This window comes from Octopus sinensis, linkage group LG24 (genome assembly GCF_006345805.1).
Source record: "Octopus sinensis linkage group LG24, ASM634580v1, whole genome shotgun sequence".
NCBI classification, from domain to species: domain Eukaryota; kingdom Metazoa; phylum Mollusca; class Cephalopoda; order Octopoda; family Octopodidae; genus Octopus; species Octopus sinensis.
In genome coordinates, this window is record NC_043020.1 from 8,997,855 (window position 1) to 9,024,627 (window position 26,773).

At 41.3% G+C, this 26,773-nt stretch overlaps 1 protein-coding gene across 7 annotated transcripts in view; it reads left to right on the forward strand.

Moving 5' to 3' along the window:
- The first annotated feature begins 2,177 nt into the window (after window positions 1-2,177).
- Window positions 2,178-26,773, forward strand: part of LOC115224006 (E3 ubiquitin-protein ligase RNF19A) — a 142,061-nt gene continuing 117,465 nt past the window's right edge. For 5 of the 7 annotated variants that reach the window (XM_036512823.1, XM_036512815.1, XM_036512822.1 and 2 more), the window contains exon 1: window positions 2,178-2,203. The gene's annotated coding sequence lies outside the window, so the exon portion shown is untranslated. Of the gene's footprint in view, window positions 2,204-12,392; window positions 12,407-19,132; window positions 19,152-26,773 lie in introns of those variants that run through there. The other 2 variants (XM_036512817.1, XM_036512816.1) reach the window with 2 other exon arrangements.

The window sequence follows — 26,773 nt, forward strand, 5'->3', positions numbered from 1 at the left end:
CCATCTCATCATCAAATTCTCAGAACTACAAGATAATGCAGGATTAATTCAAAACAATGTGAACGAAAAAGCTTTATATTTGACAGAGTAATCTGAACACTAAAGGGTTAAAGGGTTTTTTTTAAAAAAATTATATACTCTTTTACTCTTTTACTTGTTTCAGTCATTTGACTGTGGCCATGCTGGAGCACCGCCTTTAATCGAGCAACTCGACCCCGGGACTTATTCTTTTGTAAGCCCAGTACTTATTCTATCAGTCTCTTTTGCCGAACCGCTAAGTGACGGGGACGTAAACACACCAGCATCGGTTGTCAAACAATGCTAGGGGGACAAACACAGACACACAAACATACACGCACATACATATATATATATATATACATATATACGACGGGCTTCTTTCAGTTTCCGCCTACCAAATCCACTCACAAGGCATTGGTCGGCCCGGGGCTATAGCAGAAGACACTTGCCCAAGGTGCCACGCAGTGGGACTGAACCCGGAACCATGTGGTTGGTTAGCAAGCTACTTACCACACAGCCACTCCTGGCTGTGTTATTTTTTTTCCCCACCAAGGAGGTTATGTTTTTGCCAGTGTTGGTTTGGGAAATTGGGCGATTTTCAGCATGCATGTATATGGGTGGAAATGAGCTGCTTGGTGGAAGTCTGTGCTCTCTGAGTGCTTTTTTTTAATTACTATTAAGGTGGCAAGCCAGCAGACTCGTTAGCACGCCAAGCGATAATGCTTAGCAGCATTTCTTCCGTCTTCATGTGCTGATTTCAAATTCCACTGAGGTTGAATTTACCTTTCATTCTTTCGGTTGATGTAATCAACTTATTCCCTCTCTCAAAATTACTGGCCTTGTGCCAAAATTTGAAATCATCATCATCATTATTATTATTATTAAAAATGCAGCGAGCTGGCAGAAACGTTAGCACGGCGGGCGAAATGCCTAGCATTTTTTCATCTGTCTGAGTTCAAATTCTGCCTGGGTCGACTTTGCCTTTCATCCTTTTTGGGTTTGATAAATTAAGTACCAGTTGTGTACTGTGGTTTGATCTAATCGACTGGCCCCCTCCCCCAAAATTTCATGTCTTGTGCCTAGAGTAGAAAAGATTATTATTATTAAAATGGTTGAACTTGGGAGAATTATTTGCACATTGGACAAAATGCTTACTGGTATTTCTTTTGTGGGTCTTTACAGTCCTGAATTCAAAACCGACCACGGTTGACTTTGCTTTTTGTCCTTGCAGGCTCTATGAATTAAAGTACCAGTCAAGTACTAGAGTTGATGGTATCAACTTGACCACTTCCACTAAAAATTGCTGGCCCTGTGCCAAAATTAGAAAGAAGTTATTTCTATTGATGTGATATGCTTTCTGTGGGCACACACTGTGTTTCTGGCAATCTGTCATTCATAGATGTCCATGGTCATGTGATGACTTCGTCAATGGAGCTTCAAAGAGAATCTTAAGAGATATCTTGTGCTGTTTGTTAACTCTCAACACAGCAGAAATGGCATGTTTATTCATATTGATTACTGCAGCAGCTCATTTTTCTAGGTTAGATTTTAACTACTAATTTAAATATCGATTCTAGTGATTTACGCACTCTTGTAAAGTTTTTGCGTAGTAAATTGTGTTTCCATATATATTCCGTAGTAAATTCTATATTGTAACTCTATATGTTGGCTAATGCAGACCTTTGTGTCAACTCCATGTTCTCAGCTGTGTTGCTTTGAATTTATTATATTTAAGAGCATATAAAATGCACATTTTCCTGCAAAAAATATCCCAAAAGATTACCCTAGGTCCTATATGCAAACTTGGGGTCTCCAGTATGCCTGTCTCTCTATAGTAAAAATTAAGACCCTTTTTGGTCAAGAATGTCCTAGGGATTGCATCTAGAAAGGTCTCCTCCAGGGCACAAGTTCAGGCAAGGTTGTTTCTGGAAGACCAGCAATCTCCCATGCACACCAGTCTCCGCTCTCCATGCCACTGATGTTGTCTCGGGGAAAGGCAAAGGCCATGATACAGTTTGGCACCAGTCACGTTGCAACTCATTTCCTGAGCAATGTGAAATAGTGTCTTGCTCAAGAACACAACACACAGACTGGGCTGAGAATCAAACCCACTACCTCATGATTATGAGCATGCACCTTCACTTACCAAATACAATATATATATATATATATATGTGTGTGTGTGTGTATATACATATATATATAACATTTTTGTCAAGCAATGGTGAGATGACAAACACAGATACACATGTGTATATATATATATATATATATACACACACACACGACGGGCTTCTTTCAGTTTCCGCCTACCAAATCTAGTCAAAAGGCTTTGGTTGGCCCAAGGCTATAGCAGACCACACTTGCCCAAGGTGTCACGCATTGGGACTGAACCTAGAACCATGTGGTTGGTAAGCAAGCTACTTACCACACAGCCACTCCTGCTCATAACACTTCCGGTATGCAAATTAGGGACTCCTTCATGGAGTAACTGCTGCATTTGTTGAGTATATAAACAGTTTGGCTGCTTGTTTCTCTAGAGACTGTCAGAATGATGTGGATGCCTCTGATGAGAACTCAGTAAGGTTTGAAAATCGATTAAGGTTGTTCATCATTTTTTTCTGTCTGCGGAGAAATGGCAAAAATTTGCTCTGTTTGTAATTATACCATATGTTATATATGTATTTGTATATATGTAATACATCAAATGAGAATACTGAGATATGATTCACCCCAACCCCTATCACACATTCCTGTTATTCATACCTTTATCACTTGTGTTTTTCTCTCTTTGAGGAAGTTTGTAAGTGAGCCTAGGTGTGGGGTTGTGATGTCCATTTAGTTGCTCTGAAGAAATGACATCTCTTGGGCTGATGCCAGGTAAAAGCCACTCAGTAGACTCTGTAGAGTGGTTGGTGATATAGGAAAGACGTTTGACTGTAGAAATGAAGATAGAAATGAAACCTGAGTGAGATGAGGCTCTCTGATGCATCTCGGTGAGCAGTACCCATGAATATGCGCAATCTCTGTGTGGTCCTGTCCAACCCATGCCAGCATGGAAAGCAGACGTAAAACTGATGGTGATGGTGACTGTAGATTTTATAGGTTTTAAGGGATTTATCTTTTTTTTTTTTTTTTACTAATTTCAGTGATTGGACTGTGGCTATGCTGGGGCGCTGCCTCAAAGGGCTTTACTTGAGCAAATCAACCCTGTGCTTATTTTTTAAGTCGGATGTTTATTCTATCGTTCTCTTTTGCTGAACAGCTAAGTTACAGGGATGTAAATGAACCAATGCTGGTTGTCAAGTGATAGGGGCAGACAAACACAAACATGGGCTTCCACGCAGTTTCCACCTATCAGATTCACTCGAAAGGCTTCGGTCTGCTCAGGGCTATAGTAAAAGACTCTTGCCGAAATTGCTGCGAAGTGAGGCTGAACCTGAAATCCCATGTCTGCGAGGCAATCTCCTTATCCACACAGCCATGCCTGGAGGAACTGAAGAAATCCGTCACTGCCAATTAAAAAAAAAAAAAAAAAAAAGGGTGGGGGTCTTCATAAACCAGTGTAGAATATTGTCTTCTTCAGTACACACGCACCTTTCTAAAATGATGATGTTTCACAAATCCCGTGTCTCATCAGGGTAATGTGACCTCCCAGTGAAGATGTGGTGATGGCCATTGTTGGAAGACATTGGTTGATTGGATTCACTCAGCTGGCTGCTGCTGCTGCCTTTTGTCACTCATTAGCACTGGATAAGAGAAAGGCAAGAGATTGCACAACTGACTGATTGCCATCTGATTCATGGTATCAATATGAATCAGTCGTATTGATTGTCAACTTCTTTACAAAGCAAGATGTGTGTGTGTGAGAGAGAGAAAGAAAGAAAGAAAGAAAGAAAGACAGACAGAGAGAGAGAGAGATAGTGTATCTTTCAGAAAGGTATCTCCTTGTCAACTCAGTTCTGATTGAGCAGTTCTATTATGAAAAGTATTCTAACCATGGCCATCCTGTCTTTATGTAAATCATTACATTGACTAATGTGTTCTTTGTTTATAAAAAATTTTTGTGTGATTTGTGGGAAATTTGACTGCTGTTTCTAGCAGAGTGAGTGACTGCAAGTGGCTCATCCCACCCCTTTTACGTTCTAACATTCTGGTGATATGAATTGTATCGTGTTCTTTAAGCATTGCCCTTGTGGCAAATACAAAAATGTATATTTTCATGTTAGAACACATGCATGTATTGTCACATTGCTGTAGACTGGGCCTTTGGATTAACTTATATTTCAGATAACAGGGCACCATTCGAGTGTGATCGTTACCAGCGACGCCTTACTGGCACTTGTGCCCGTGCTTTTAGGGTGCCAAGAGCACCATCCAAGCGTGATCGTTGCCAGAGCAGCCAACTGGCTTCGTGCCGGTGGCACATAAAAGGGCACCATTCGAGCGTGATCGTTACCAACGTTGCCTTACTGGCACTTGTGCCCATGCTTGTAGGGTGCCAAGAGCACCATCTGAGCGTGATTGTTGCCAGAGCAGCCAACTGGCTTTGTGCTGGTGGCACGTAAAAGGGCACCATTCGAGTGTGATCGTTACCAATGTTGCCTTACTGGCACCTGTGCCCGTGCTAGTAGGGTGCCAAGAGCACCATCCGAGCGTGATTGTTGCCAGAGCAGCCAACTGGCTTTGTGCCGGTGGCATGTAAAAGGGCACCATTCAAGTGTGATCGTTACCAACGTTGCCTTACTGGCACCTGTGCCCGTGCTAGTAGGGTGCCAAGAGCACCATCCGAGCGTGATCGTTGCCAGAGTAGCCAACTGGCTTTGTGCCGGTGGCACATAAAAGGGCACCATTCGAGCGTGATCGTTACCAACGTTGCCTTACTGGCACCTTTGCCGGTGGCATGTGTAAAAAGATTTGAGCAAGGTCGTTGCCAGTACCGCCTGACTGGCCTCGTGTCGTTGGCATGTAAAAAGCACCCACTACAGTGGTTGGCGTTAGGAAGGGCATCCAGCTGTAGAAACTCTGCCAGTTCAAGATTGGAGCATGGTGCGACCGTCTGGTTCGCCAGCCCTCAGAGTCAAAATCGTCCAACCCATGCTAGCATGGAAAGCGGATGTTAAACGATGATGATGATGATTTGTTAATTTCTTGTCCTCCGGATTTATTTTTTCCAGTTTAAACACCATTGACATCATCTAATGTCTGTCTTTGATGTTGGTATTGGTCGGAGAGTTTGACAGGAACCTTGGAGCCAGAGGATTGTATTGCACTCCAATGTCGGTTTTGACATGGTTTCAACAGTGAGATGCCCTTCCTAATGTCAACCACTTTACAAAATATACTGGGTGCATTTTTCATGGCACTGGCATTTAGGGAGGTCTCCAAGAGGTCACTTACAAGACAAAGAGGCACGCTCGGCTGGGTGAAAAGGCATGCTCGGCTGGGTGAAGAGGCATGCTCGGCTGGGTGAAGAGGCGTTCTCGGCTGGGTGAAGAGGCCCGCTCGACTGGGTGAAGAGGCACACTCGGCTGGGTGAAGAGGCGTGCTCGGCTGGGTGAAGAGGCGTGCTCGGCTGGGTGAAGAGGCGTGCTTGGCTGGGTGAAGAGGCGTGCTCGGCCGGGTGAAGAGGCGTGCTCGGCCGGGTGAAGAGGCGTGCTCGGCTGGGTGAAGAGGCGTTCTCGGCTGGGTGAAGAGGCGTGCTCAGCTGGGTGAAGAGGCGCTCTCGGCTGGGTGAAGAGGCACACTCGGCTGGGTAAAGAAGCAGCAGAGAAGTGGGGGTAGCTTCATGTCAGATGGTGAATGGTTAAAACTGGGGTTCTCAACCATTTTTTTTTTTTTATCTATCAATCCTTTTGGTCACTATTTTATTTTGGTAGACCCCCCACATAGCCATTCTATGTTTAAAAACTAGTTTTGTAAAAATTTCTTTCAGAATTCTTGTTTTTTTTTTTTTTTTCACACATTAACTTGAATAGGTTGAGCTTCGTAAAACATGGAGAAAGAAGCCTACATGTTTCAAGGGCAAAACATACATCTAACACAAAACCGTTTCAGGGGTCCTTAAGATACTATTGTGGAACCCAATTTACTGTTTTTCTACATGGACCTCCCCAAAATCTCATATGGACTCTGGTTGAGAACCAGTGGGTTTAACCCTTTAGCATTTAAACCAGCCATATCCGGCCAAAAGTATTCTACCTGTTTTATGTTCAAACTGGCCAGATCTGGTCTCTCACACCAACCCTACAATATCATTTTAAAAATTAATAGCTACCTCATCAAAATCTCAATGCTACAAGATAATGCTGGATTAGTTCAAAACAATGTGGATAAAAAAGGATTAATTTTGGAAGAATAATGCAAACACTAAAGGGTTAAAGTATGATGAAGGGACAAGAACAGATGCGTCTTGCTTTGAGAAGAGATGCATGATTGCTCCCTCCCATGATTGCCCCTGCCAGCATATTTTAGGTGGGAGGCAATCTCTAGAAAGAGAGGGGATGGTAGTGGAGAGAGAGAGGGGGAATCAGGAAAGGTGTGTGAGTGGGTGGGTAAGTTTGCAAGGGTGTGAGAGAAAAGCGACAGGTGGTTAGAGATGGCGGATGTAGGAGTGAATGTAGACTGATGAAAGAGGTGGAGGTCTGAGAAATGCTTTTCTTTTAAATGTCAGAACAATAACATTGACATGGCAGATGATTACACACACATATACACACATCTATATATATATATATATATATATAAATAATGTGATCTGTTGGTCTAGTCCTGTTTTTTTAATTGTTGTTGGTGGTGGTTGTCATGCTTTAGGAATGTCAGTTGAAGAATGTAGTCTTCTACTGAGAAGAATGGTGGAGGTGGGATGGAGGGAGAATACTTTGAAGGAATCCTACCTTTATCCCATCTATCATTTGCTACATGCTCTTGTGCACTTGATCCCCTAGCCCCATTCCCCTTCTCTGTATCTCTCCCTCCCCATCTCGGCATATTCATCCCCTTTTACCCTGAGGGTAGGTTCTGAGTCCCAGTCCCCACTGTCGGCTTTTCCAGCTAGTATAGCTGTGCATGTTCTCCACCCTAAGACCCCTGTTCCTGTCCCCCGCTATCATACTCTTGCCTCTCGTTACATTGTACAAGTCAAGGGGTTCTTGTCTTGCGAGCTACATGATGACCCCACCATAACTGGTGACATGTAAAAAAAGCACCCAGTACACTCTGTTTTTGGTGCTAGGTAAAGTATCCAACCATAGAAACTATGCCAAAATAAACATTGGACTTTGACAAAGTCCTCTGACCTGTTGCATCTTGTCAAGCCATGCAACTATGAAAGATGATGACGATGGTAGTGGTGTAAGTTTTAATCATTCTCAGATAAAATGCCTAACTTGGCTTTCATCATTTATTTTACACTTTACGTTCTGTAAAGTGGTTGGTGTTAGAAAGGGCATCCAGCCATAGAAACCATGCCAAAACAGACATAGAGCCCAGGCGAACTGCTGTCAAACTGTCCAACCCAGGCCAACATGGAAAATGGATGTTAAAAGATGATTTCTTGGCTGAGATATTGGGGTGGTTTGTCATTGCTTTCTCCAACTGGATGGCTTGTTGGCCCACAAGGAATCCTGTCCTTCAATAGGTCTGACAAGAGACAAGTACCATTCCCAAATGTTTAGCTGTAACATCATTTGTTAAAGTCTTTGTCATAAGGATTTTATTTTATCATTACTTGTGACAGTTTATTTAATGTATAGTTCTGTCCTGTTCCTCACCTTGACAGGCAAGACAGCCTCATAAACTTTGTATTTTCTGAAATTTTTAGATTTATCACAGATTGTGACAGTTATAGAGATTTGGTAAATCCCCTAAAGGCAATCTTACATCAACCCCTTTAATATTCAGATTTATTCTCTCAAATGAAATGTTTATTTATTCACATTGTTTTGAATGAATCCTGCATTATCTCATAGCCTTGAGATTTCAGTGATGTGATTATTTTTAGAATGACATTGTAGGGCAGGTATGAGAGGCTGGATCTGACCAGTTTGAACATAAAACACGCTATTTGAGCTGGATGTGGCTTCTTTAACCCTTTAGTGTTTGCATTATTCTGCCAAAATTAATGCTTTTTCATCCTCATTGTTTTGAACTAATCATGCATTATCTTGTAGCTATGAGATTTTAATGAGGTAGCTGCTAATTTCTAGAACAATATTGTAGGGTTGGTGTGAGAGACCAGATCCGGTCAGTTTGAACATAAAACAGGCAGAATACTTTTGGCCGGATATGGCCGGTTTAAATGCTAAAGAGTTAAATGCTAAAAGGTTAAAGCCAGTGAAGATTTCTTTTCTCTTTTTTTTTGACTAAACACCAGCTGGTAATTCACAAATAGCCAGCTGGATTGTTGGAATCCCAGAAATCCTGGCTAAAAAATGTAACTGCAAGGCAGTCTTAGCTGAACTGGATATGGAAATTCCAATAACAGCTGTTTTTTTCCTGAATAGTTTTGGCCTTTCTAAGCCTCTGTCTGCTTGAAAATAAAAAGTGCCTGGCCATTTAAATCTTAACTCTAGTATAAGCAATCCGGATGTCCTCATTAATGCTCCTGTTTTTCGAAAAGGACACCAAATACAAGGTCATTACAGCAGTTGATTATCCAAAGTGTTTTCTTTTTCCTTTGCTGGAAGGATATTCAGGATCCTGCCAAGATCTATCAAGAGATGCTTTGTCTCAAGTATGAAGCAAAAATAGCACTTTTGATATTTTTGGCTCTCAAACTGAGTCACCAATCTGCTGGACCCCAATAGGATGCTGTTTCAAGACCATTGCCATAAACCAATCTCTGTCTGTATTTACTTGCTCAGCTGAGTTTATCTTGCCTCAGTGATTAGATTGTGGCCATTCTGGGGCACCACATTGAATTTTTAGTCAAATGAATTGACACAAGTGTCTTTTTTTATGTTTAAAGCCTGGTACTTATTCTGTTGGTCTCATTTGCTGAGCTGCTAAGTTATGGGGACATAAACATACCAACACCAGTTGCCAAGCAGTGATGCTAGGACACACACACACACACGAGTTTCTTTCAGTTTCCATCTACCACATCCACTTAAAAGGCTATAGTATAAGACACTTGCCCAAGGTGCCATGCAGTGGGACTGAACCCAGAACCATGTGGTTGGGAAACAGTCTTCTTACCACACAACCATGTCTGTGCCTTAACTTTTTTTTCTTTTTTGTCGGTGTTATGACATAATTTGTCTTGTGCACTCGTTAATATTGCAAATACCAATCAATTAAAGCCAATTTTCAGTTTGTAGTGGAGACCCCAAAAACCTGATCAAAATCGATATTGCTTAGAATGGTTTAGTCTTGAAACCATTTCAAGACAAATGTTACAATGGCATCAACATCATGTAAACCCTGGATTACTGGAATATGTCAAATTAGCTATTATTGTTAATTATTGTACAATTAGCTATTATTGTTAATTATTCACACTCTCTACATAGAGGTCATATTTGGAAACTTTTATGTCTCTGGTATTTGGCAGAAACGTTAGCACGCCGGGCGAAATGCGTAGCCGTATTTCGTCTGCCGTTACGTTCTGAGTTCAAATTCCGCTGAGGTCGACTTTGCCTTTCATCCTTTCGGGGTTGATAAATTAAGTACCAGTTACGCACTGGGGTTGATATAATCGACTTAATCCGTTTGTCTTTCCTTGTTTGTCTCCTCTGTGTTTAGCCCCTTGTGGGTAGTAAAGAAATAGGTATTTGTATTTAATCCTTTTTGATACCAACCTGCTTGAGACCACCTGTTGTTCTGTGATACAAACTTCCTATTTTAAATGATCTTAATTAAATCTTGCATCGTTTCATGTTAATTTATGCCCCAATCACCAGCTTAATGTCAAGTTCATCATCATCATCATCTTCGTTTAGCGTCCGTTTTCCATGCTAGCATGGGTTGGACGGTTCAACTGGGGTCTGTGGAGCCAGGAGGCTGCATCAGGCCCAGTCAGATCTGGCAGTGTTTCTACGGCTGGATGCCCTTCCTAACGCCAACCACTCCGTGAGTGTAGTGGGTGCTTTTTACGTGCCACCCGCACAGGTGCCAGACAGAGCTGGCAAACGGCCACGAACGGATGGTGCTTTTACGTGCCACTGGCACGGGGACCAGGCGAGGCTGGCTACGGACACGAACGGATGGTGCTTTTACGTGCCACCGGTTAAATTTGTCATTATTTTCAAAATTAATTGAATCAAAGGCAGTGGACTTCAAAAGAAATATGGTAACAAAAGGGTTAAAGTGATCTAAATGAAACCCTTCCTTCTAAATTTCATGTTAATTTACATTCCAAACCCCAGAATAATAATGACGGTTGCTTTATGAAATAATCTTCAAAATGAATTGAAATAAAGGCAGTGGATTTCAATATGGTGACAAAAGCCATTATGGTTCTGAAGCTTTTTCTGGCATTGTTAAATTGTACTATCTTGAAGATTACATCTGTTTCACTTCACTAGTTTAACCCTTTAGTGTTCAGATTATTCAATCAAACATAATGCTTATTGATTCCCATTTATTTGAATTAATCATGCATTATCTCATATCTTCAAGAGCTTGATGGTGTAATTACTTAATATAGAATAACATTGTAGGATAGGTGTGAGAGCCTGGATCTGATCAGTTTGAACATAAAACAGATTAACTATTTTGGCCGGATATGGTCGGTTTAAATACTAAAGGGTTAACTCTAAATACACGCCTTACTGCTACATCAACTCAAAAATATTCTGTGGAGGATTTCAAATTCAAAATCTGAAAAGTAACCAGCTGACCAAAGAAGACCTCATTGAGCAGAATTAACTCCATGCAGAGAACAAGTCAGGTTTTGTAATAAAAGCGAAACAAAAACAAAAACTATAAGTAACACCTTGTCATTGATTTCTCAATCCTGATCATCTTGATGTTTTTCCAATGCCTTGTATTGATCAGTTGTTAACATTATCTCAACATTTAGTAAGGTTGGTTATAAAACTAACTTCACCATTTAAAGGCTTTTACATGAGACAGTTGTATAATATACAAGTCTTCGCTTTTGGGTTTACAAATGTGGTATAGGCGGCGATGTGGCAGAACCGTTAGCACCCCGGGCGAAATGCGTAGCTGTATTTCGTCTGCCGTTACGTTCTGAGTTCAAATTCCACCAAGGTCGACTTTGCCTTTCATCCTTTCGGGGTCGATAAATTAAGTATCAGTTACGCACTGGGGTTGATGTAATCGACTTAATCCGTTTGTCTGTCCTTGTTTGTCTCCTCTGTGTTTAGCCCCTTGTGGGTAATAAAGAAATAGATATGGTTGCAGTGAGTGTTGAACCATATCTTGTTAAATAGTCTTGAATTGATCATCTGGTTCTTAGACATCGTTATTTTGTGGTGGCTCAAATTGAAGATAATAGTAGAAATATGCAGCTATTTCTGTCATCTGGCAATGGTCTGTCTCATTGTAATTGTTTCTCATAGAAAATACATTTTTGGTCCAAAAAAGCCCGTTTCTGTGGCTTTGGCATTTAACACCATAAAACAATACCTGATAGCAATTGGCTGCTTTCTTTAAAATGTGTGTGTGTGTGTATATGCAGGCATGGCTGTGTGGTAATAAACTTGCTTCCCAACCACATGGTTCTGGGTTCGATCTCACTACATGGCACCTTGGTCAAGTGTTTTCTACTATAGCCTTGTGAGTGGATTTGGTGGACAGAAACTGAAAGAAGCCCATCGTATATGTCTGTTTGGTTGTCAGGCAATGGTGAGAGACAATGTTGATATATTTATGCCCCTGTAACTTAGTGGTTCAGCAAATGAGACTCACAGAATAAGTACCAAACTTAAAAGACTCCCCTCCCCCAAATTACTGGTGTTAATTTTTTTGACTAAAATTCTTCGGGACTTATTCTTTGTAAGCCCAGTACTTATTCTATCAGTCTCTTTTGCTGAACCGCTAATTGACGGGGACGTAAACACACCAGCATCAGTTGTCAAGCAATGCTAGGGGACAAAGACAGATACACAAACACACACACACACACACACACATATATATATACATATATACGACAGGCTTCTTTCAGTTTCTGTCTACCAAATCCACTCACAAGGCATTGGTCGGCCCGGGGCTATAGCAGAAGACACTTGCCCAAGATGCCACGCAGTGGGACTGAACCCGGAACCATGTGGTTGGTTAGCAAGCTACTTACCACACAGCCACTCCTGCGGTATGTCCATGCATATATATATATATATATATATATATATCTCATCATACACACAGATTTGCGTGTGTGTGTGCTTATAGGCACATAAATGTGTTAACACGTGTGTGTGTGTGTGTGTGCATTTTTCCAGCCCATTTTAACTGTGTTACTTCCATTGTGTGTTGAAGAACAAGAGGGACTAAACTAGAGTTTAGTCCATGTTGCTTGCTTTAAATGTGTTACAACACTTTCAACTAAATTCATTTAATGGTTTACTGGTGCGTGTGTGTGTGTGTGTGTGTGTATGGAGGAGGAGGTTGTGTTGATCCCCACTCCTTTGTTTTTGGAAGCACATATATATATATATTATATATATACACATACATGTACGTACTTCTATTTATATCTATAAGTTCTTTTATATATATGTGTGTGTGCATGTATGTGTGTGTACATGTATGTGTGTGTACATGTATGTGTGTGTACATGTATGTGTGTGTACATTTATGTGTGTGTACATGTATGTGTGTGCATGTGTGTGTACATGTGTGTGTACATGTATGTGTGTGTGTACATGTGTGTGTGTGTACATGTGTGTGTGTGTACATGTGTGTGTGTGTACATGTATCTGTGTGTGCATGTATGTGTGCATGTTTGTGCGTGTACATGTATGTATGTATGTGTGTGTATGTACATGCATTTATGTGTACATGTATTTATATGTGCACTTTTATATATATATATTATATATATATATATATATATATATTATATATATATATATATTATATATATATATATATATATGTATATTATATATATATATATATATTATATATATATATATATATATGTATATATATATATATATGTATATATATATATATATATGTATATATATATGTATATATATATATATGGGAAATGCAATTATAGGGTGCGTAGGGAAGTGTTGGGGTGGGGTGAGTCAGGGTAAAGGGAAAACTTCCTACTGAAAAAAAAATATAAGTTATGTATCATAGTTGAGTCATTGGTGAGGTTATTTTAATATATTGTAGTTGGAGAGAGAGAGAGAGAGAGGATACATGTATACTTATATAGGCATAGTGTTTTATATATGTGAGTGTGTATACACATTTATTTATTTATTTATTGTAAAATGGGTGTTGTTTATATTTACTCTTTGTTGTACACAATGGACTCAACTGTTTCACATTTCTATTTTCTCATCTCATCACTTTTGTTTAGTGTTGTTGGTTGATGTTTAGCCCCAGGTCAAGTTTGATCGAGTAGACCTATGATCAAAGACATTCCAGTCACGAGCATTTTATAAAACTATTCATACATACATACATACATACATGCACACAGGCGTAGGTGTTGCTTGGTGGTAAGAAGTTTGCTGCCTAACCACTTGATTCTGGGTTCAGTTCCACTGCGTGGCACCTTCGGTAAGCGTTCTCTATAACCCTAGGCCAACCAAAATCTTATAAATGGATTTGGTAAATGGAAACTGAAAGAATCCCACCATGTGTGTGTATGTGTGTATTTTATATTCGTGTCTGTTTATCCCCCCATCCACTGCTTGACAACTGGTGTTGGTGTGTTTGTGTCCTCATAACTTAGTGGTTTGGCAAAACAGACTGATAGAATAAATACCACAAATAAAATAAAAAGTACTGGGTTGATTTATTTGACTGAAAGTCTTAAAGGTGGTGCCCCAGCATGGCCACAACCAAATGACTGAAGCAAGTAAAAGATAGACTACACACACACACACACACACACACACACACACACTGTTTGGTCCTGTTGCTCCATTTTCCAACTCGAATCCTGCATATTGTGTCCACCTTTCTGAGAATCCGGTTGGTGTGTGATGGCTTGTATTGATTGGCCACATGGTCACAGTGGACGAAGGAGTACCTTGTGGTGATAGGGACTGGCTGGGGCATTGATCGGAGGGTTGCCAGGGATGGTTCGCAGAAATACTGATGAATGGTTGATGCTGTGATGCACTGCAACGGTGCATGCTGGCATACCTGGCCGTGACATCTATAGGAATGCATACACCTGTTTGCGTATGAAGGTAAACATAGATGTACAATACATACATACATACATGCATGTAAAAACATACACACAATGCTCATGTATACACATTTAACCTGTGTACATGTGTAGTTATATACATGATGCATATACCCACATATACAAAGCAGCTGATCACATAAGCATGTACATGCAGTTTCTGATAACATACACACACACGCTCACTCAGACACACACACACACACACTCACTCAGACACACACACGCTCACTCAGACACACACACGCTCACTCAGACACACACACACGCTCACTCAGACGCACACACACACACGCTCACTCAGACGCACACACACGCGCTCACTCAGACACACACACGCGCTCACTCAGACACATACACGCGCTCACTCAGACACATACACGCGCTCACTCAGACACACACACGCGCTCACTCAGACACACACACGCGCTCACTCATACACACACACGCGCTCACTCAGACACACACACGCTCACTCAGACATACACACGCTCACTCAGACACACACACGCTCACTCAGACACACACACACTCACTCAGACACACACACGCTCACTCAGACACACACACGCTCACTCAGACACACACACGCTCACTCAGACACACACACGCTCACTCAGACAGACACACGCTCACTCAGACACACACACGCTCACTCAGACACACACACGCTCACTCAGACACACACACGCTCACTCAGACACACACACGCTCACTCAGACATACACACGCTCACTCAGACACACACACGCTCACTCAGACACACACACGCTCACTCAGACACACACACGCTCACTCAGACACACACGCTCGCATGATCATTCACTCCCACATATTAGGTTTGTTTCAGTTTCCTACCAAACCCACTCATAAGGCTTTGGGTGACTTGGGTGGGTGGGGAGGGGCTATGGTAGAAGAGTGCCATGCTGTGGGACTGAACCTGGAACCATGTGGCTGGTAAGCAAACTCCTTACCACACAGCCATGCCTTCACCAGATTTATATGTGAATGTATATAGTGTATATATATATGTAAGAAATTCTTGGGAGAAATGAGCCATGGGTCTTCAGGGAAGAAGCCTTCATTCATTTTATACAAGTGTTTTGGCCTATAACTTATTAAATTCAAGGGGATAGCAGTGGGGGCATGCAGGCCACAACTTCTTGTATACCACTTTGCTGGCATTTAGTGTGTTTCTGTATATAAATGCATGAATGGTTGCATGTGTGTGTGTGTATACACACACATATATACATACAAGGTGCAGGCGTGGTTGTGTGGTAAGAAACTTGCTTCCCAACCCTATGGTTCCGGGTTCAGTCCCACTGTGTGGCACCTTGGGCAAGTGTTTTCTATTGCCTTGGGCTGACCAGAGCCTTGTGAGTGGATTTGGTAGACGGAAACTGAAAGAAGTCTATCGCATATATGTCTGTCTGTTTGAAGCAGGTCATTCAACTCTCTCTCTCTCCCACATACACACACACCTTGATGCATTCTGTTGCGCTCCTCGTCGCTCCAAAAATGCTTCCAGTTAGAAACTCTGAGTAGCACTGGAGTGAACGACCTACCTCACTCACACATTCATTCAGGTAGGTCTGCTATGGTATACTACTATTAACCCTTTAGTGTTCAGATTATTCAATCAAACATAATGCCTATTGATTCCCATTGATTTGAATTAATCATGCATTATCTCATATCTTCAAGATCTTGATGGTGTAACTACTTAATGTAGAATAACATTGTAGGATAGGTGTGAGGGCCTGGATCTGGTCAGTTTGAACATAAAACAGATTAGCTATTTTGGCCGGATATGGCTGGTTTAAATACTAAAAGGTTAAAGACTTGATAATTTCAGTTTTAATGTTGTAAGCTCTCTCTCTATAACAGCACACGCATACACAGCAATGTGTAGTCATCGTTTCCCTCCTTCTCCTCCTCCGCCGTCTCTTCTGCTGCTGCTGTTAGGTGCAGTGTGCCATCATCCCTCGCTATCATCGCCATTAGTAACCATTGCAGAATCTAGTAAATGTTATAAGATATCTGGGTGGCTGGTACATCTCCGCACCCCCCCTCTCTCGTGCATTAAATTGTTTGCTGTTGACACATTCGCACACGTACAAACATACACACACACATGCACAACAGCTGATCACGTTAGAATTACATATACACACAACTGCTGATAACACGCGTACTCAAACACGTTTACATGCACACACACACACACACACACACACACACACACACACACACATATATATATCTTTTTTTAATAATTTTGATATATATTTAAAATAATATAAATTAAATAATCTTATGTATTGGCTTAAGTTTTTCATTGTATGATTTGCCTAATAGTGGTTTTATCTCTAATTTAATATAATATAATATATATATATATAATATATATATATATATATATATACTCACACATCAACGCACATATACGCACACAAACTCACAAACACACACACACACACACACATATATATTTATATATGTTATATATGTATATGTAAAAAAAAATACAAACCGGGACAAGAACGCAAAAGATTTAGAAGACGATACAAAAAACACGGACTGGACATTCGAAGCCTTCAATCTTCAGTCAAGAACCGGATCATCCTCGCAATTTCGGCTACACACACACATATATATATATATAATATACTCACACATCAACGCACATATACGCACACATATATATATACACACATATAAGCGCGCATATTTACGCGTGCACACACATATGCACACGCACATACACGTACACAAGCACATACATCTGCTGGTCACAGACCTACATTCACATGCTTGTATCGACACGAATGCGCGCTCGCGCAATTGCTGATCTCTCACACACACTGCACACAAACTGGTGTTCATATATATCTGTTCACACGCATACACACAAACGTGCTGCTCTTGCACGCGTGCGCACAGGTATTCCTCCATGATAATATGTGGGCATGTTTACAAGCATGTCTACACACGAACAGGTGCATGTAGACTCACATGCACACTTAATATACAAATGTACACACTTTTGCATAATTGCATTCAGCCCCGAGCACGCAGCTGCATACGTGCACACATACATACGCATGCACATACACACACGTGCCCACACACACATTCGCTTACACTATGCGCACACAAATGCACACGCATGCACATGCAAACACACATGCACACCTACGCATATACGCATTCTACGCGTGCACACTCGTGCGCATGTCTCGTGTGGAGGTAAGCTCTACATGTTCTCCTGGTTGACATGCAAGAAATAGAAGCCAAATCTCCTTCAACTCCTGTCTTTAATGTGCATAAAAAAATTACCTAAAAACAAATAAAATGCTCAAAAAAAATCTCAGTATGGTCACGATTGGATTGTCTTTGACAACAGATTTGTCAAATCAGATCTAACGATGCAGGAATTTGTATTGATTTTAGTTTTTTTTTTTATAACTGTCGCATCAATTTTTATTTTCACGAGTTCTTGTTTCTCTGTCACACACATGCACACATAGACTGCAATTTCGTTAATTTAAGTGTATACATTTGTCTCAAGAGCCTAAAAGCATCGTGTATAACACTTATGAATCTGATATCGGTTTTCATAAGTTCCTTGCACGAAACTGTCGGCTCTTGAGCTACTTTGCTACATTTGGCAATTAAACACACACACAGCGCTAAATGGTTTCAAGTATTTTCTTATCTGACTATCTGTCCATTTCTCACTTGCATGCACTCTCTCTCTGTCTCTCTCTGTCTCTGTCTCTCTCTCTCTCTCTCTGTCTCTCTCTCTCTCTGTCTGTCTGTCTCTCTCTCTCTCTCTCTGTCTGTCTCTCTCTCTCTCTCTCTCTCTCTGTCTCTGTCTCTCTCTCTCTCTCTGTCTCTGTCTCTCTCTCTCTGTCTCTGTCTCTGTCTGTCTCTCTGTCTCACTTTCTGTGTATGTCTGTCTGTCTCTCTCTCTATCTCTCTCTCTGTCTGTCTCTCTGTCTCTCTGTGTCTCTCTCTGTCTGTCTGTCTCTGTCTGTGTCTCTCTCTCTCTCTCGCAATCAAGTTAGTCAATAAACGCACCACCCTAAGCTGTTTATATCAAATGAAATACATGCAGTGAAAAAAATGCTTTATATAATTATATTTGTGTTTGTGGTGTGTGTATATATGTGTGCATGTATATTGTTTTAATGTGTGTCTATATATGTGCATGTGCATGTGTGTATATATATGTATATATATACACACACATACATACACACAAAGGCGTGTGTTGTGTGTGTGTATGTATCCTGTTTACTCAAAAAGGAGTTGTGTTGTTCTGTATCTAGTTGGAACTGGAGAAACTGGAGTGCAAGAAGGTAGGCTGGGCGAAGCTACAACTGAAAGGGGAACAAGTTTCCACTAAGATTTAACGCGAAATCATGGATGCAACTTCAACACAAATACATATGGTAGGACACACACACACGCATGCACAATGTGTGTGTGCGTGTGTATATATATATATATATATATATATATATATTCTTTTGTTTCAGTCATTCGACTGTGGCCATGCTGGAGCACTGCATTTGTCGAACAAATCGACCCCAGGACTTATTCTATTGGTCACTTTTGCTGAACCACTAGATCTCTCTCTTCAACCACAATATATTAAACGCACCAGCATCGGTTGTCAAGCGATGGTTCAGGGGGGGACAGACACACAAACATACATATATATATAATATATATATATATATATATATATATATATGTATATATATGTGTGTGTGTATGTGTGTGTATGTGTGTGTGGGTGTATGTGTGTGTGTGTATATGTGTGTGTGTTGTGTGTATATGTGTGTGTGTGTATATGTGTGTGTGTGTATATGTGTGTATATGTGTATATGTGTATATATATACACACACACACACACACGATGGGCTTCTTTCAGTTTCCATCTACCAAGTCCACTCACAAGGCTTTGGTCGGCCTGAGGCTACAGCAGAAGACACTTGCCCAAGGTGCCATGCAATGGGATTGAACCCATGACCATATGGTTGGTAAGCAAGCTGCTTACCACACAACCACACCTGCACCTATACATATATATTTCCACAATATTTTTCTACAATTAGGCTGTTTGGTAAGTAGCTTGCTTACCAACCACATGGTTCCAGGTTCTGTCCCACTGTGTGACACCTTGGGCAAGTGTCTTCTACTAAAGTCTTGGGCCGACCAAAGCCTTGTGAGTGGATTTGGTAGACGGAAACTGAAAGAAGCTCATCATATATACATATGTTTGTGTGTGTCTGTCCTCTCACTATCGCTTGACAACCTATGTTGGTGTGTTTACATCCCTGTAACCTAGCGGTTTGGCTAAAGAGACCGATAGAATAAGTACTAGGCTTATGAAGATTAAATCCTGGAGTTGATTTTTACAACTAAAGGCAATGCTTCAGCATGACCGCAGTCAGATGACTAAACAAATAAAAGAATTCTTCATATTTATTTGGTGCGCTGCCCATCATAGCAGAATTGAAATCCGAAAACCAAAGTGCTACAGAAAAGGCATTGGTGTGGGTGCTGGTGTCACGTAAAAAGCACCCAGTACACTCTGTAAAGTGGTTGGCACTAGAAAGAGCATCCAGCTTTAGAAACCAACCCAAAGTAGACAACGGAACCTGGTGTTGTCCCTCACCTTGTCATCTCCTAGAAAGCAGTCCAACCCATGCCAGCATGGAGAATGGGATCTTTTCAATTTGAACAGCAGTTATTTTTAAATAATTTCCACGTAACGAAACACTTTTAAACATTGTATACTAGTAGAATGTGCTAATAAAACATCTTTTTCTTTTGGCTTTATTGAGAAAATTCTATAGTTTGTAAGATATTTGTTGTTTTTTTTCTTCAATTTCTGCAATTTCAACCAATCAATGATGTCTATTGAGGTGAAAACATTCTGTGCCATATGAATATGTCCCTCGTTTAAGAAACAGATTGGGTTTATTTACATTTGTGAAGAAAAAAGATACCCTTCTCCCCACCCCTAACCCTAAGACAGATTGAAATGCAATAGATCGATACTAGGGTCATAATTATGGGTGACAATTTCATATGACACCGCTAGAAAAAACTGCCGTTCAAACTGAAAAGATCTGGTGAATGGACATTAAATATTGATGAGTGTTAATAAAAGTAGGAATTTTTTGTTCATATACATCAAATAACTATGAAGGTCCAGTATGATTAAAATAATTAAAGGGGTCTGTAGGTAGAAAATGGTTGAGAACCAAAGCCCTAAGTAATCAGACCTTGTGCCCACGACCATCCTGTCTTTTCTTCAGGTTTAGTGTATTTGGGGCCACATCACTTCTTTTTTTTTTAAAGACAGTTGGCTGTGATTTGAGGGAAAGTTGACTACCATTTCCAGCAGTTTTAATGGCCACAGGGTGTGTAAGTGGAAATGTTATTCTTATCTGAAACCCCTACTCCATAAATGTCTTTTTTTTCTTCTCCAAAGTAAAGGAAAAAAACTATCTGGGAGATAGGTGCTGGCATAGCTATGTGGTAAGAAGCTTGCTTCCAAACCACATGGTTCTGGGTTCAGTCCCATTGTGTGGTACTTTAGGCAAATGTCTTCTGCTATACCCTTGGGCTTATCAAAGTCTTGCGAGTAGATTTGGTAGATGGAAACGGAAAGAAACCCATATATTTATATATCATTATCACCGTCATCATTTAGCATCCACTTTCCACGCTGGCATGGGTTGGAAGGTTTTACTGAGGGCTGGCAAGCCAGAAGGCTGCACCAGGCTCCGATCTGATCTGGCAAAGTTTCCACAGCTGAATGCCCTTCCTAATGCCAACCACCCCAAGAGTGTAGTGGGTGCTTTTTACGTGCCACCAGCATGATTGCCAGTCAGGCGTTACTGGCATTAGCCATGCTCAAATGGTGCTTTTTACGTGTCAGCTGCACAGGAGCCAGTCCGGTGGCACTGGCAATGACTACGCTCAATATATCTCTCTATATATAAACGGCAGTTTGTCTGTCTGTGTGGCTGTCAGGTTGTACCCTCACCCTGACCACGGCTTTCAACCGATTCTGATGAAACTTGACACACACATAGCCCAATGTCATAATTCAAAACTAACGCAGTGAAAATTTTGAAAAGTTCCCCCAGTTCTGAAAAAAATCGATAAATTCGACATGGGGTCGAGAATCTAAGCTTTTCATATGCAACACATTTTCTGTTGTAGTTTTCGCAACTTGCAATCGGGAGACAGCTAGGAACATCGTATACATAGAAGTATTCGAGTGAAGAGAAGACATTGCAACCTACACATGCGCCTTCGTTCCCTAGAGGGAAAGGACTAGATTGGGATTAGTCGTTGCCTACTAGGGGCTCTTACATACCCGGGCAACGCCGGGCTATGCTGCTAGTATTATATATATATGGCAATATATTGTGCTTGTGTAGACCTGCCAAGTCAAGTGAGACTGTAGTCATGGTCAGTGTCAAGTCAATGACACCTCTGTGCCGATAGCACATAAAAAACACCTACTACACTCTCGAGTGGTTGGCACTTGGAAGTGCAGCCAGCCATAGAAACCATGCCAAATCAGATCGGAACCTGGTGCAGCTTACCAGCTTTCAGTCAATACGTCTAACCCATGCCAGCATGGAAAATGGACGTTAAATGATTATATATATATATATATATATATATATATTATATATATATATATCTTTGTGTCTTTGTGTGTCCCAACACCACTGCTTGACAACTGGTGCTGGTGTGTTTATGTTCCCGCAATGTAGCAGTTCAGCAAAAGCGACTGATAGAAGAAGTACCAGGCTAAGAGAAAAAAAAAAGTACTGAGGATGATTTGTTAGACTAAAAATTCTTCAAGGTGGTGCCCCAGCATGGCCAAAGTCAAATGACTGAAACCAGTAAAAAATAGTGGAAAGTAAAGTGAAATCACAATATCAAGGAGAGAGAGAGGTTGATGTTGTAGGTTTGGCAGCACCTTCCCTCCTTCCCTCCCTCCCTTCAAATGCTAACCACAATCTTTCTCTCTCTCTCTGTTACTCTCTCTCTCTCTCTGTTACTCTCTCTCTCTCTCTTACTCCATGTCACACACACACACACACACACACACACACATATGCATTAATACAAATGCATCTGTGCATATTTAACACAGGCTTCAGTACATACACACGCGTACACACTCGTACTCGCACACATGCTCGTACACACACACACTAGTACACACACACACTAGTACACACAACACACACACACCACACACACACACACACACACACTTGTTCACACGTGCACACTCACTCGTACACACGTACTCGTACACACGCACACGCTCGTACACACACTTGCACACACACACACACACACACACACACTCATACATACACTTGCACACACACACACACGCACACACACTTGTACACATGCACGCACACACACTCGTACACACAAATGCATATGTGCATATTTAACACATGCTTCAATACATATACGAACGTGGATACACACACACACACACACAGAGGAAGTCCTTGAAACATGAGAATCTTCTGGCATGAAGAGTCAATACTCTTACCTTTTCCAAGAATTTCATTTATGCCAGAAACCTTCCTGTTGGTACACACTCTCTCACTCACTCACTCACATACACACATGCATGCACACATCCTCACTCTCACTCTCTCTCTCTCTCTCTCTCTCTCTCTCTGTTGCATTTTTGTGTGGCATAGAAATATGGTTTATGCTGACTTGATTATGACGATGATAGTGATAATATTTTTTTTTCATATAAGATTGTTTCTGGCAATGTTTAAGAACAAGTAGGAATGGTGGTGGTAGTAGTGGTGGTGGTAGTGGTGGTGGTGGTGGTGTTGGTGGTGGTAGTAGTGGTGGTGGTAGTGGTGGTGGTGGTAGTGGTAGTGGTGGTGGTGGTGGTGGTGGTATCAAGTCTTGGTAAACGAGAAATTTTCTGGGAATGGAATGAAAACTGTAAACAACTTTGTCACTCTCTAGATCTGTTGTTGTTGTTGTTGAGTTCCAAGTAGAACTTGATCCACCCGGCACTTATGATCAAAGACAATCAAGCCATGACCATCCCATTTTTTTTTTCCTCAGAAATAACTTATCCTAAACCACATCAGCCAAACTCTCTTGTTTTTTTTTTTTTGTTTTTTGTTTCAAAGATATGTGATTTGCAGGTATGGCTGTGTGGTAAGCAGTTTGCTTCATGAACACATGATTCCAGGTTCAACCCTGTTGTTGGTCAGGGACTGTCTGCGAGGGAAGTATAATCATCATCATCATTGTTTGACCGTGGTCGAGACTTTCATAGTCTTTTCAAATGGATAATAATGTGTGCGCATGCCACTACTACACACATTGGAAAGCATTGTACAACCAAGCACTAAAGATCTTTCCTCCTCCATGAAACAAAGCTGTTCCCGCTGGACGTCAACCCAGTATTTCTAAGCTACGGACCGAGTGATTTATTGTAAGGTTATCTCCCTAGATAGATTGCCTTCACTACGGCTAAGGAGCCCTTTCTACCCCATGTATAATACATACATCAATGATGTAGATACCATCCAGACTTTCAGCAATTTGTTGATCCACCCCAGAAGTTAGTTGCAAGCCGAGTCAAAAGGATGTACCAGGCCAAAGGTCTGAATAGTTAGTGACCGGCTAATGGTAACTGTGTGAACCAAGAAGCCCTGGTTCATAGCTAGGTTGTTGCTGTGTGAACCAAGAAACCCTGGTTCATAGCTAGGTTGTTGCTGTGTGAACCAAGAAACCCTGGTTCATAGCTAGGTTGTTGGTGTCTCAAGTGACAACACAGTTGAGCTCCCTTTGTAAATGGGGGTTGGAGTGGAGGATGAAATACAAGACCTGTCAAAAGGCAAACTCCAAATAACCACTAACCATCCAAATGTGTGTGGGGGTGGGGAGGGCTAGTGGTTAGGGTGTTGCACTCACAATTGCAAGATTGTAGTTTCAATATCCGGACAGGGCGGTGTATGATGTTCTTTAGCAAAGCTCTTCATTATACGTTGCTTCAGTTCACTTTGTGAACGAGTGAGTCTGTGTCCTGTTCAGGGAGAATGTTGTGATCTTTGTCACTTGCCATGGAAACTGGGCAACCAGCCCTATGTAGAGGTGCATGGCTTAGTGGTTAGTGTGTTGGAAGGCGGCGAGCTGGCAGAAACGTTAGCACGCCGGGCGAAATGCTTAGTGGTATTTCGTCTGCGTTACGTTGTGAGTTCAAATTCTGCCGAGGTCGACTTTACCTTTCATCTTTTCGGGGTCGATAAATTAAGTACCAGTTACGCACTGGGGTCGATGTAATCAACTTAATACCTATGTCTGTCCTTGTTTGTCCCCTCTGTGTTTAGCCCCTTGTGGGTAATAAAGAAATAGGTTAGTATGTTGGACTTATGATCATAAAATTATGGATGTGATTCCTAGTCAAGGCAACACATTGCCTTCTTGAGCAAGACACTTTATTTCACGTTGCTCCAGTTCACTCAGCTGTAGAAATGAGTTGTGACATCACCGGTGCCAAGCTGTATCATGGCCTTTGCCTGTCCCCTGGATAACATTGGCATGGAGGCTGGTATGCATGAGTGACTGCTGGTTTTTCATAAACAGCCTTGCCTGGACTTGTGCCTTGGCAGGTAACTTTCTAGGTGCAATTTCATGGTCATTCATGGTTGAAGGGGCTCTTTACCCCTTACATATAAAATACATGGATTGGATTGCCCATGTTCAGTCCACTGTAGGACGAAGGCCTCAGCATGTTCTCTTCACCAAGGCATATCCTTGCTTGAATTTACTGTGCCTCCTCTTGAATTTCTTATGGGAAAAATTGTCTTCGTTTACAAACATTTCAGGTGATGAATGGCCTTCAGTATGAATTCATCATCATTTAACGTCCATTTTCCTTGCTGGCATGGGTGAAATGGTTTTATTGGAACTAGCAAACTGGAAAGTTGCACCAAGTTCCAGTTTGATTTAGCATTGTTTCTATGGCTGGAGGCCCTTCCTAAAACCAACCGCCCCAAGAGTGTAATGGGTGCTTTTATCTACCACTGGCACAGGTGCCAGTCATGTGACGCTGGCATTAACCATGACTATGATTTCAGTTGGCTTGATGAGTCTTCTCAAGCACAGCATATTGCCACAGGTCTCGGTCACTTGTCAAGGCCCAACATTTGAAGGTCATACTTCACAACCTCATCCCATGTCTTCCTGGGTCTACCTCTTCCACAGGTTCCTTCCACAATTAGAAATTGGCACTTCTTTACACAACTGTCCTTGTCCATACGCATCACCTGACCATATCAGCACATTCACCTCCCTTGCACACCACATCTGATGCCTCTTATGCCTAGCTTATCTCTCAAGACCTGCTTTGTTGTCCATGCACACTAACACTGCACATCCACCAAAGCAAACTAGCTTCATTTCTTTCAAGTCTACACATGTCCACAGTGGTCACAGCGTGTGTCTCACTGTCGCGTAGCATGGATGTTCACACATAGGCATCATGCCTTTCACTCTGAGGGAGAGGCCCTTAGTTACTAACAGAAGTAGGAACTCTCTGAACTTTGCCCAGCCTATTCTTATTCTAGCAGCTACGCTCTTGGACGATCCACCTCTGCTGCTGTCTTGGTCACCTAGGTAATGGAAGCTATCAACTACTCCTAGGTATCCCCCTTGGCATTGGATGGAGCCTATTTTCTGTACATTTTTTGTTTATTGTATCTCTGAACCTGCCACACACAGACTATTTCCCCTGTTAACCTTACTCTGATATTGCTGCACCACTTGTGTGTCCATAGCTTGAATCAGGTACATCTTACGGATTTTCTCCCTATGCCTTTTTTTACACATTAAGCAGGGCTATCTACCTGAAGGGATTTGTGATTTTTTTTTCGAGGTTCCATTGTATTATTTAAAAATCTATTCTTTTTTTGTTACCCCAGTACCAATTGATCCACGGTCTGGTGATTGGCGACACCTGATCTAGAACATTCCTGCTACAACAGAAAAGACTTGAAAGAATAAGGCAATTAAATAGACAAAACTGATTTCTATATAGAAATGTAGTTGGTTGTGAACAATGTAAATAAAAGTACAGCTATGCCTCTCTTTACACAGATTTTTGTGTCTGGTTTCACTTTGACATGATGTTTGATTTATTTTGCATGGTTTCTTTCACAAATACAAAAACGCTTCTTTGTATTGTTGGTGGGTTTTTTTTCTTGTTTCAGTCTTTGAGTTTGGCTTTTCTTTTTGTTCTACTTGTTGACACTTAGCTAGCTTGCATTCCAGACTGACACCTAAGGTAGAATATTTTTTTT